General features: G+C 41.1%; 1 long non-coding RNA gene across 2 annotated transcripts in view; it reads left to right on the top strand.

Moving 5' to 3' along the window:
- The window catches only part of LOC122548999, a 10,876-nt gene extending 5,095 nt beyond the window's left edge, over positions 1–5,781 (top strand). Inside the window, exons 2-3 of one of the 2 annotated variants that reach the window (XR_006311384.1) lie at positions 3,614–3,697; positions 5,103–5,781. This is a non-coding gene — a long non-coding RNA (uncharacterized LOC122548999). Of the gene's footprint in view, positions 1–3,613; positions 3,698–4,963 lie in introns of both variants that reach the window. The other variant, XR_006311385.1, reaches the window with a different exon arrangement.
- Positions 5,782–10,663: the final 4,882 nt, after the last annotated feature.

The following is a 10,663-nucleotide window of genomic DNA, read 5'->3' as shown; positions in this document are numbered from 1 at the left end:
CTGACGAGGGAGTCGCGGAGGGAGTGGTCTCTACGGACAGCTGATAGGGGAGGGGAGGGAAATATATTCTTGGTGCTGGGGTCTGTTTGGAGGTGGCGGAAGTGACGGCGGATGATGCGCTGTACATGGAGATTGGTGGGGTGGTAGGTGAGGACCAGTGGGGTTCTGTCCTGGTGGCGGTTGGAGGGGCGGGGCTCAAGGGCGGAGGAGCGGGAAGTGGAGGAGATGCGGTTGAGGGCACCGTCGACCACGTCGGGGGGGGAGTTGCGGTCCTTGGAGAAGGAGGCCATCTGTGTTGTACGTATTTTGAACTGGTCCTCCTGGGAGCAGATGCGGCGGGGACGAAGGAATTGGGAGAATGGGATGGTGTTTTTACAGGGGGCAGGATGGGAGGTGGTGTAGTCCAGGTAGCTGTGGGAGTCGGTTGGTTTGTAGTAGATGTCCGTGTTGATTCGGTCGCCTGAGGTAGAAATAGATAGGTCGAGGAAGGGGAGGGAGGAATCTGGGACTGTCCAGGTGAATTTGAGGTCGGGGTGGAAGGTGTTGGTGAAGTGGATGAACTGTTCAACCTCCTCGTGGGAGCACGAGGCGGCGCCGATACAGTCATCGATGTAGCGGAGGAAAAGGTGGGGGGTGGGGCCATATTAAACTGGGGATTTATCAACCTTCAGACCTAACAGTCTCTCCTAACAGTAGCGGAGGAAAAGGTGGGGGGTGGGGCCACATTAAACTGGGGACTTATCAACCTTCAGACCTAACAGTCTCTCCAACACCATTTCCTGCCTAATATAAATTCCCTTCAGTTCAAGTCCTTCAGCCACTATTACATCTGGGAGATTGCTGATGTCTTCCCCAGTGAAGACAGATCTAAAGTACCAATTCAACTCTTCTGCCATTTCTTTGTTTCCCGTAATAAATTCACCCGTTTCTGTCTTCAAGGGCCCAATTTTAGTCTTAACCAATTTTTTTCTTTTCACATACCTAAAAAAGCCTTTACTATCCTCCTTTATATTTTTGGCCAGTTTGTCTTCGTACCTTATTTTTACTTTGCGTATTTCCTTTTTAGTTATCCTCTGTTGTTCCTCCGATTTCCCACTCATCTTTGCTATGTTATACTTTTTCCCTTTTGTCTTTATATGGTCCTTAACTTCTGCATTCCTCACTTTCTCCTTAACTTCCCTCGTCAGCCACCCCTGCCTCCCCTTAGGATCTTTCTTCCTTTTTGGAATGAACTGATCCTGCATCTTCTGCATTATAACCAGAAATACCTGCCATTGTTATACCTGCATATGTATTCTAATGTTCAGAACTAACCTAAGTTAAAAATGGGTGGTCAGACAAGCTGTGATTAAACACACCAGGATACATCACATAACAATGCAGTTAAGATTCATCCCATGGATTTCTCAGCAATCCAGTTTGTGGCACTGTGAGTCACCAAATCTCATCAAAACTTTGCCTTCCTTTGCAACGGATTCCAATGCATTACTTTCAAAAAATTAACCTCGGAAACCTGTAAAAGATGCTTTGTCACAGGCTGCATAAGTAAGCATTCACATCTGGTGGTTCAATCTTTTCTCCATAGACCATATTCTTTAGGATTCTTGAGATTGAATACAAGTGCCTAATTGCCAGTGCAATTCCAGTTTGTTACCAAACTAATTTACAGGGCAGTATTGCCTCCATATTTCCTGAGTTCCCAGGCCCAACATTCAACATTGATTGAATTCCATGTCAATAAGCCTACTTACTGCTAAGGGTACATCCCACAATTGGGGTTTGAGCAGTACTTTGAGGATGTTCAGACAGGGTGTAGCTAGGGACAGGGGCAAAGTGTGTTGCAAAGTAGTCCCATGTGGACTAAGACAAGAGAGTGCGGTTGCATTTGTGAAGGAGTTTTGGTCATATTGTATATTGCTGTAAGCAACATGGCTTTGTAACTATTGTGCAAAGCTATTACTGCTGATGAGCAATTTGGATTGTCAATGCTTGGGCAAGTGAACAGCAGTCTTTCAAAATAACGTAGCTGCAAGGAATGTTTGTCTTTGGGCAGGTAGCCACTCAGTGGTGAGTTGCTGTGAAAAGAGCACGCAGTAAGATAGGGTGGAAATTATGAGGGATGCCATTGAGGCAGTGCAGGTAATTAATGCAGCAAGTTGGTGAAAGATAAGGTGTGAAAACTCAGTTGGCCTCACAAAAAACTCAAAGTAAATTGCACTTCACTAAAAAAAAAGTAAGATTGAGCTCGATAAATCTAGCTAGCTTTCTTTCATGCTCCAACTGTCCCCCTTGTTATTATTTTTATCATTCATTGCTGTATTTCACATACTGTACAATCTTCTTAGCTGACACCCTCACTGCACAATTTTATGTTTTTTCTTTAATGCCATTTTAATTTTTTTAAATTACTAATAGATGGGTAATTCCTCCTGTTGAATTTTTTTTAAATTGAAATGTAACTATACTGCATTTTCTAAAGTATCTCCTTGAATGTGTACAAAACTGAATTAATTGCGAATCTATTGAACAATAGCAAAAGCCGACGCTTTCTCTATGTCCCCTCCCCTATCTCACTTGCAGTCATACCCTCCACCAGTGACAGAATCTGTAGATCCTGTCCTAATGCATGTGACCACCTTCTGGAACAACACCTTCAGGTAACTTTTCCGTCCATAATGTGTTGCATTGTCTGTAGTTTGGCCTCCACCTCAAGTTATAAACACTTACTGCTGACTGTTTGCCCCGAATTGCACTGGCATCCAGAAGTACCCATATTCTGCAATGAAACCGTGGCACTAACACGTTCCAACAGTGTTTCATTATAACACTGAAAACCCTGGAAAATACACAACAAATATCTCACCATATCCTCCATTAAAAACCCACTACACCATTAATCCTCCAAATATAGCTTACCACAGCACTCAAACCCATCACTTCAAACTCCAACTCTGCGTTTTATACTGCCTTTCAATGACCAATAAATAAAAGTGTTAAAAAAGAACAAAAAGCAGTATTGTTTAAGTATTCTCGTGGTTTTACTCCTGGGCTTCTTGTTCAGTGTTTAGGACGTTAATATTATTCCGAATGAATCTTGGCCAGCTCAGATCCTATCCCAGACCAACTCCCAATTGTTCATGAATTATATTGTCACTGGGCTGCACTAATTGTAAGTTGTCCAATTCAACTAATCTTCTTATGCACTTCCAGATCTACAATCCTGCCTGCCCAGCTCTTTCCTCCTGTAATTACAGTCTCATCCATTCTTTTTTTCTCCCCACCCCTGGTGGCCCTGCCCATAGCACACTCAGTCCCACCTTAGATTTGCCTCCCTAAATCTTTCTGTACCTTTCCTTTTCACTTCTTTCAAGAAGACCCTTAAAAGTCACCTCCTTCACCATTTGATGGTCTCTCTATGTATACACGCCTTTTACAGTATTTGTTTTGCTTGTGCCTGTCTACAACAGTTTGGACACTCCTCGACATTAAAGTAGATAGGGTAAGATGTTATTGCACCCCTCTGGAGCAGGTGAGCTTTAAATCTGGGTCTCCTGAATCACAGGTAAGGGACACTACCACTTCACCGTTAATTGTTGCGGTTTAATGTTTTCAGGTTTACAATTATTCCTCAATAAAAAGTAGAACAAGTAGAATATGAAGTTGAAGTTGGATATGAAGTTACAATTCATATATAAAGGTAAGTTGTATAATTTAAAAATAGAATTGGTGGTCATTAATTCAAATGAATAACATTTTGACAAAAATGTAAATGGTAGTTATAGAATGGAGTATCATTCAACAGCTCCAGACACAAATTTCAGTCAGTTTCTTGCCAAGAAAGTGTAAAGAAACTCAATATTGTTCCATCATATTATTGTGTGTTACGTACTAATTGTTTGCATGCTTCATCAGATCATTTTGACACTTACCTTTGAAATAAAAGAAGTATTAAAATCATGCTCAAAATAGCAAATGTAATTATGTTTTTAAAATAATAGTAAACTCTAAAATTGATAGAATTCTTACTTGGGTAAACAACAAAGAACTACCAAAAAAAACGTGAACATTCTGCATTGAAAAAATCTAAGTCTGCTGCTTTTTCTTGAAATTAGTTCTAATTGTGAAATGAATAGTGTAAAATGATAACTGAAAATGGTAAATAGTGAGGTTTCTTGTTTCCAAGTGCCTAGATACCTGCTGTTCTTGAAAAATATGTATTCTTGTTAGAACATTCCCAAAGTTAGATCAAGACATAGCACAGCAAAAAACAGTTGAACATATTTTGAAAGATTACTGGCACAGAATTAGGCCAGAGAGAAAATCTCAAGAACAGATAAAGAGTAATGTGATGAGCATGACGAATTCTGCATGCCATAAAACAATTCGTGCAGAACAGAAAAAAAATTAATAAAATTGTAGCATTACTACAAAAGGTTAGACTCAAATTGCCTCCCAAGTCTGATGTGAACGATGATGCAATTGTATGTTAAAAGTATAAAGAAAAAAATAAAACAAATTGTAATACTCCACTTTGGTGGAATTCAAGCCAATTCAGTGACTTTTAAAATAATTTAGGCCTGTTACATTTTTTGCTTCTGTGTAATATTCTCTTTTGCTTTCTCGGGTGCTTGGTTAGATTCCCAGGGTACAAAACATGAAAGCATAATGGAAAGGAACTAGAATTTGTTCATCAATCTGTTCGAGCTTGTGTCACTATATAAACTGGAATGTTTATATCAGGGCATTTTGAATTGTTAATGCTAATGCAAATTATGTGAATTAAATGTAGTTTGTACCTAATGAAGCATAGAGAGAATGAATGTGGACCGTCTAGAATACAGTATAATTAATATTTTATTGCAAAATCTAAAAAAAGTCATTTGCTGACAATAATCAAAATTCTACTATCAGATAATAATTTTAAAAAGCAAGCAAATAATTATTTTTGTTTACAAAATTCCAGAAGGGAAAAGGCAACATGAAGAAAATGAAGAGTGAAACATATAAATAATTCATGAAAATCTATTGAATTACTGAAACAAAAATAAAATATTGTTTCTTGACAGAGGATATCCATAAAATAATATTGGATTTTTTTTTAGGTTTGTCAACTTCACAAAAGCAACCTCAAAGAGCTTCAGTTATTACATTGGAATGGATTGTGTTGTATATTTTATTATGACCATGTCCGCTCCAATTGCAAGAGGAAACGTGAATCTCTACAATATGGTATTTACAACTTGCAGGAGACTAAATTATTTTGTAGTTAATAATATAGTTATATTCACAAAGTATTGTAAAATCTTCATTAGTAGCATCAGACTAATTGAATAAATGCTTCCATGTGCTTGAATAGGATTTGTACATCATTAGGTGCAAAGCTCCTTGTGAAAGGCTACATATAGTGAAGCTGCATATATAAGAGGTGGGACTTGAATCAGTTTTATTCTTAACACATCGCAAAATATTTATGACCATCTTTACAACCTATTTTTCTGCAAAGCTATTCTCGTACCATGATGTAGCTGAGTGGAACAATATTGGAAGGACGATGAGAGGTGGCTTGTGCTTGAAGTAGGGTTACTTTAGAATATCTATGAAATAATATTGGAAAATTTTTTGTAGATTAGTCAACCTCACAAAAAAACTTCAAAGAGCTTCAGTTATGACATTGGAATGGAATGTATTGTATATTTGATTATGAACACATAAGTTCCAATTGTAAAATGAATAGTGAGATTCTAAAGTTATCATTAAATGATATTTACAACTTACAGTAAACTAAATTAGTCTGTAGTTTATAATTATTGATATGTGACATATTAACAATAGTTTAATGAAAACCTACAGTAGGTAGTAGACACGGCTGACCTCTTCCTGTGCTCCCTACCACCAGCCCTCACAATCCCACCAGGGCTATCAATCAGCAAGCTGCAGTGCACTGGTCATTCTACCAAAGACAATTATTCTGAGTTCATTTCAATCACTCCCTACTCAATCTGTTCAAAAAAAAAGGAACAATGAAAAAAGCAGGAAAAGATTTCCCAAGAAGCTTTTCAAGAAATCTTTGCAGACCATGATGGTTCCACTGATGATCCAAAAGGCAAATGTGGCTTTGATCATTGCTCAGAGATTCATGAGTGGCAAGCAAGCATTTTCAGAACAATCTCGTCAACATTGAAGTTTTCCTTTGACTCTGTGTGTCACTTTTCTGCAACCAGTTGGACAAGGATTCGAAATAGAACCACCGAAAGATTAAATTGACAGGGAAAACCTTTTCCTCATGTAAAAACAAAACAGCAGATATTGGCAGTCTGAAATAAAAAGAGAAAATGCTGGAGAAACTCAACAGGTCTGCAGAGAGAAAAACAAAGCTAAGAGTTGATATGACTCTTCTTCAGAAGTGAACGTTCGCTAGCCAATAGTTATTCCACTGCAGTTAACAGTGGAATATCCACCATCACCATTGAAAAACTGCCAGCACCACCACACACCACTTCCTTGAGCTCGAAGAACTGAGGCGTCAGAAAGAAGCGTCAGCAATGCTGCCTCCTGTACCTCTCACCCATTCAGACACTCGTAAAAATGCTAGCATTGCAAGGTTTGGGAGTTCAGGCTGGTGAGCAATCACTGTGACAACTCTGCAGCCATCTGAGGAAAAGCTCTCGGCTGCTGGCATTTTGGGGTTGCCTGGAGATCAGACACCTATCCCGATAGAAGACCCTGTGGTGTCAGCATCAAGGATTTTGTCAGAATGCTGAAGAAGCAACAGGAATGGCAGAAAGATGTATTAGATAACATGTCCTCATTGCTGAGAAGTTTGGTCAGTGCTGTGAACCATGTGCCTATCTACAGACATCCATGGATAGGTTAGTGGGTTCTGGAGTGTGCCTGATAAGCTGGAGAAAAAGCGTTGGATGAGGGCGTGGAACCTTCTGAGGATGAAGAACAGTGGAGGTCCTTTGCAGGTTTGGGACAGTGAGGCCCTGAGCTGAGGTAGGACTGACTGCAAGAAGAGTAGATGCCGGCACATGGCTGTGAGCATGGAGCAGAGGATCCAGAGGGATAACCGTTTTCGGAGGCTTTGGATTTGCCATAGGTAGTGACTGTCCCATTCAAGACCAAATTGCAATGATCTGAATGTAGTCTAGAATCCATGGGGAAGAAGGGTTTTTGCCCAAAGTGTCGATTTTTCTGCTCCTCGGATGCTGCCAGACCTGTGCTTTTCCAGCACCACTCTAATCTTGACTCTGATCTCCAGCATCTGCCATCCTCATTTTTGCCTTGTGTGGGGAAGGAGATGTGGCTGTTGTAGTAGGTCTGCTTCAGGATATGGTTGAAGAGCTTCAGGCCAGAGGAGATGATCTGCAGGGTGCAGTGGGAGAGAGACTTGCTGAGATCCATGTGGAGGGAGAAGGAGTACTTCTTCAAGGTGGGCATCATTGGCATAGACTTCGCAGTAAGGTTTTCAGCAACTTGGGAAAAGTGATCTGATAAGCTGGAGTAAAAGCGTTGATTGTTGTCTGATAAGCTGGTTAGTAGGTTGCCATGGAGAGCTTGGTCAGTACCATCAAGGTCTGCCAAACAGGGGCACACATTAGCCCCAGACATTGATCTTCAGGACTGAAGGCATGAGCTGAGGGGACAGGGAACCAGCTGCACACTCCAGCTGCCCCTTCCTCACAAGGGACAGGATGGCATCAAGGAGGCACCCAGCTGGAGGAAGAAGCACATGTTGGCCTTTCAGAAATCTCCGATCAGGGCATCCCAGAGACAGGTGGGCCCTTCTCATTCACCCTGCCGACTCTTTTCTGCCCCTTAGAAGTTGTGGACAAAGACCGCTCACTTGCCTCTGGCAGGAAGACCCTTGGCATGTCTGGGACAATCAGACACAACCCTCTTTGGCCAGTGGGCTACACTACTGAGCACGCTCCCTCCACCCAGCAGTGGATCCAGAGAGTACACTGAGACCTAATGAGAGGGAGAGGAAGAAGAAATCCTATTCAGGGGACTTTGGTGACATTAATAACAATACACTGCACACAATCTCTCATGTTTGTGAAAAGTCAGCATTTTGACTTAACATCTGTGTGTTTTGAGTCTTCCTGTAACCCCGAATATAACCATGTCAGTATGTTACCTAATGTCACATCGACACAAGATGTACGATTAATGTCTGTGATGAGAGCCTGCTGAAGCATGTGGCAATGAAAGGAACAAGTGTATACAGGACAATAGCTCCCCGCATGCACGCACACACACACACATCCAACCGCAACTTCCTGATTCTTTCCTGAACCTCTGTGTCCAAAAGTGTTGGTATGAATGAGGTGGTCCACAATGTCTGGGCAAAGGAGGTACACAGCAAACAGGCGACCAGTGCAATACAATGGATAGGAATTAGGGGCCTCACAGATCTGTGTCTTGTATAGTGCATGGGTCTGTGTGTAATGCTGTTTCCCTTTAAAGATCCTCACATCAATAAGTCCAGCAGCCACCTGCCCTTAAGTCGAATCACTTCATCCCCCGTTTCCGTGTAGGCATCATCTTCTTTCCTATTGTGCAGTTTTAATTTCCAGGACAGTCGCAGTATATTTCAGGAACAGCTACTTCCTGCTAAGTTGAGTCTGATGTATCATAAGAAGCAATCATGAAATTCGATGTGAAGTAACTGGATAATAAGTACTATTTAGTAAACCTTCATTATTTATCAAGATTGAGCTCATTCACTTCTGAAGACTTTGTGTTGGTGACCTTCTCTATTGGTGTCAGCAGTTTGGACTGCCAGTAAGATTGGGTGGCAGTAATACCCTATCATACATGGTGACAGCAGTGAGATTTTGTTTATTATAATACCTGCAAGCTGCTAATACCTGAAACCTGTTGGACAATTGCAAGGGCTCACACCTTTCCACTACCACCTTTTTGGGATCCTAAATTGCAGTCACTCACCTTTCACCGACTACTGAGAAAAGTGGATGATGCTAACTTAAAGGATGTGGCTGCTCTCTGGAACAAGATATCCAGGTATTTTTCCCTTTCCCTGATGGGTCGCAGTTTCTGCAGGTGGCTTCAGTTCAAAACCTGCTGTTCTAGCTGCAGACACTCACTATAAGGGTAGCATGATGGTTCAGTTGTTAGCACTGTGGCCTCACAACACCAGGATCTCAGGTTTGATTCCAGCCTTGGGCGACTATCTGTGTGGAGTTTGCACATTCGCCCTGTGTCTGCCTGGGTTTCCTCTGGGATTTCTGGTTTCCTCCCACAGTTCAAAGATGGCAGGTGAATTGGCCATGGTAAATTGCCCATAGTGTTATGAGCATTAGTCAGAGGGAAATGGGTCTGGGTGGGTTACTCTTCAGAGGGTTGGTGTGGACTGGTTGGACTGAAGGGCCTGTTTCCACACTGTAGGGAATCTAATCTAATAAGTGTTGTTGCCATGGTTTGCTGTGATGTCAAGGAGCACCCACATGCTACAGCCATGACACATCACCTGTCCTGCAATATTTATTATGTTTGTTGCATTTATTTATTCAATTAATTTATCATTCATTTCCTCAGCTTATTTCCCTCCTTCACGCAACTCCTGGCTTCATATTCTTTGCATTAAAGCAGTACATCACAGTTTGCCCCCTCCTCAGAAAGACAAGAAACTTTGTAAACAACTTTAAAGTGAGGATAGACAGTCAGATCTGAAGAAAAAAAGGATTGTCCAAACTGCAGAAAAGATTGTGAAGAACTGCTCCCTCAACAAAATGGAGGCAAAACGCCTTAAGTCAAGGAAGCAAACAAAGATGAAAGATCTAGTGAGCAAACCTTGAACAGGTAAAAAAAAATATAGTGATCCACTCAGCAGGAGGCATTGGGAAATCCAATTTGCCAAAAGGACAACTTAAATAAAGTAGCATTGACATTGGATTGGAACTACTCTATTACATATGGCAACCGTGTCTTAAAAAACAAAGGGCAAATTAGAAAATAACTACATATATTCCTAACATCAGGAATAGAGCACATTCAGATTGATTAAATAAAGCAGTAAAGTTCTGTTCAATGGTTTTCTCAGTTTAAAATGAAACTAGCAGAGATGTTTGCCAGGAAAAGATAGTGATCATCAAGGGAGAAAACACCAGGGTTTAAAAGAGTAGGAAAATGTCCAAGAAACTACCTAGAAAGTTTCAAAAAGCTGTACATCCTAAATTTGCACATCTATTGGAAGTTGGTACACACGGAAGAACCAAATAAAGTGCAAAATTGGACACCTTGGAGAAAAAGATTGGAGAGAGAGAATTACATCGCAGGTTTGAAGCAGATCAAGTCAATGCATTATTTTTACTCCATTGGAATAGTAGTAGATGTAATTACTAGACAAGGCATTAATGAGACAGCAGATAAATTTGAAGAAGTCTTAAAGACCTTTGATAGTTAGGTCAACCTCATGAATGACAAGATTCTAGAAAGAGCTGAAAATGTGTTGCTGGAAAAGCGCAGCAGGTCAGGCAGCATCCAAGGAACAGGAGAATCGACGTTTCGGGCATAAGCCCTTCTTCAGGAATGAGGAAAGTGTGTCCAGCAGGCTAAGATAAAAGGTAGGGAGGAGGGACTTGGGGGAGGGGCGTTGGAATTGCGATAGGTGGAGGGAGGTCAAGGTAAGGGTGATAGG

This window comes from Chiloscyllium plagiosum, chromosome 4 (assembly GCF_004010195.1).
Source record: "Chiloscyllium plagiosum isolate BGI_BamShark_2017 chromosome 4, ASM401019v2, whole genome shotgun sequence".
In the NCBI taxonomy this organism is placed as follows: domain Eukaryota; kingdom Metazoa; phylum Chordata; class Chondrichthyes; order Orectolobiformes; family Hemiscylliidae; genus Chiloscyllium; species Chiloscyllium plagiosum.
Note: the sequence above shows the minus strand (reverse complement) of the source record. Positions and strands in the feature narration are given on the sequence as shown.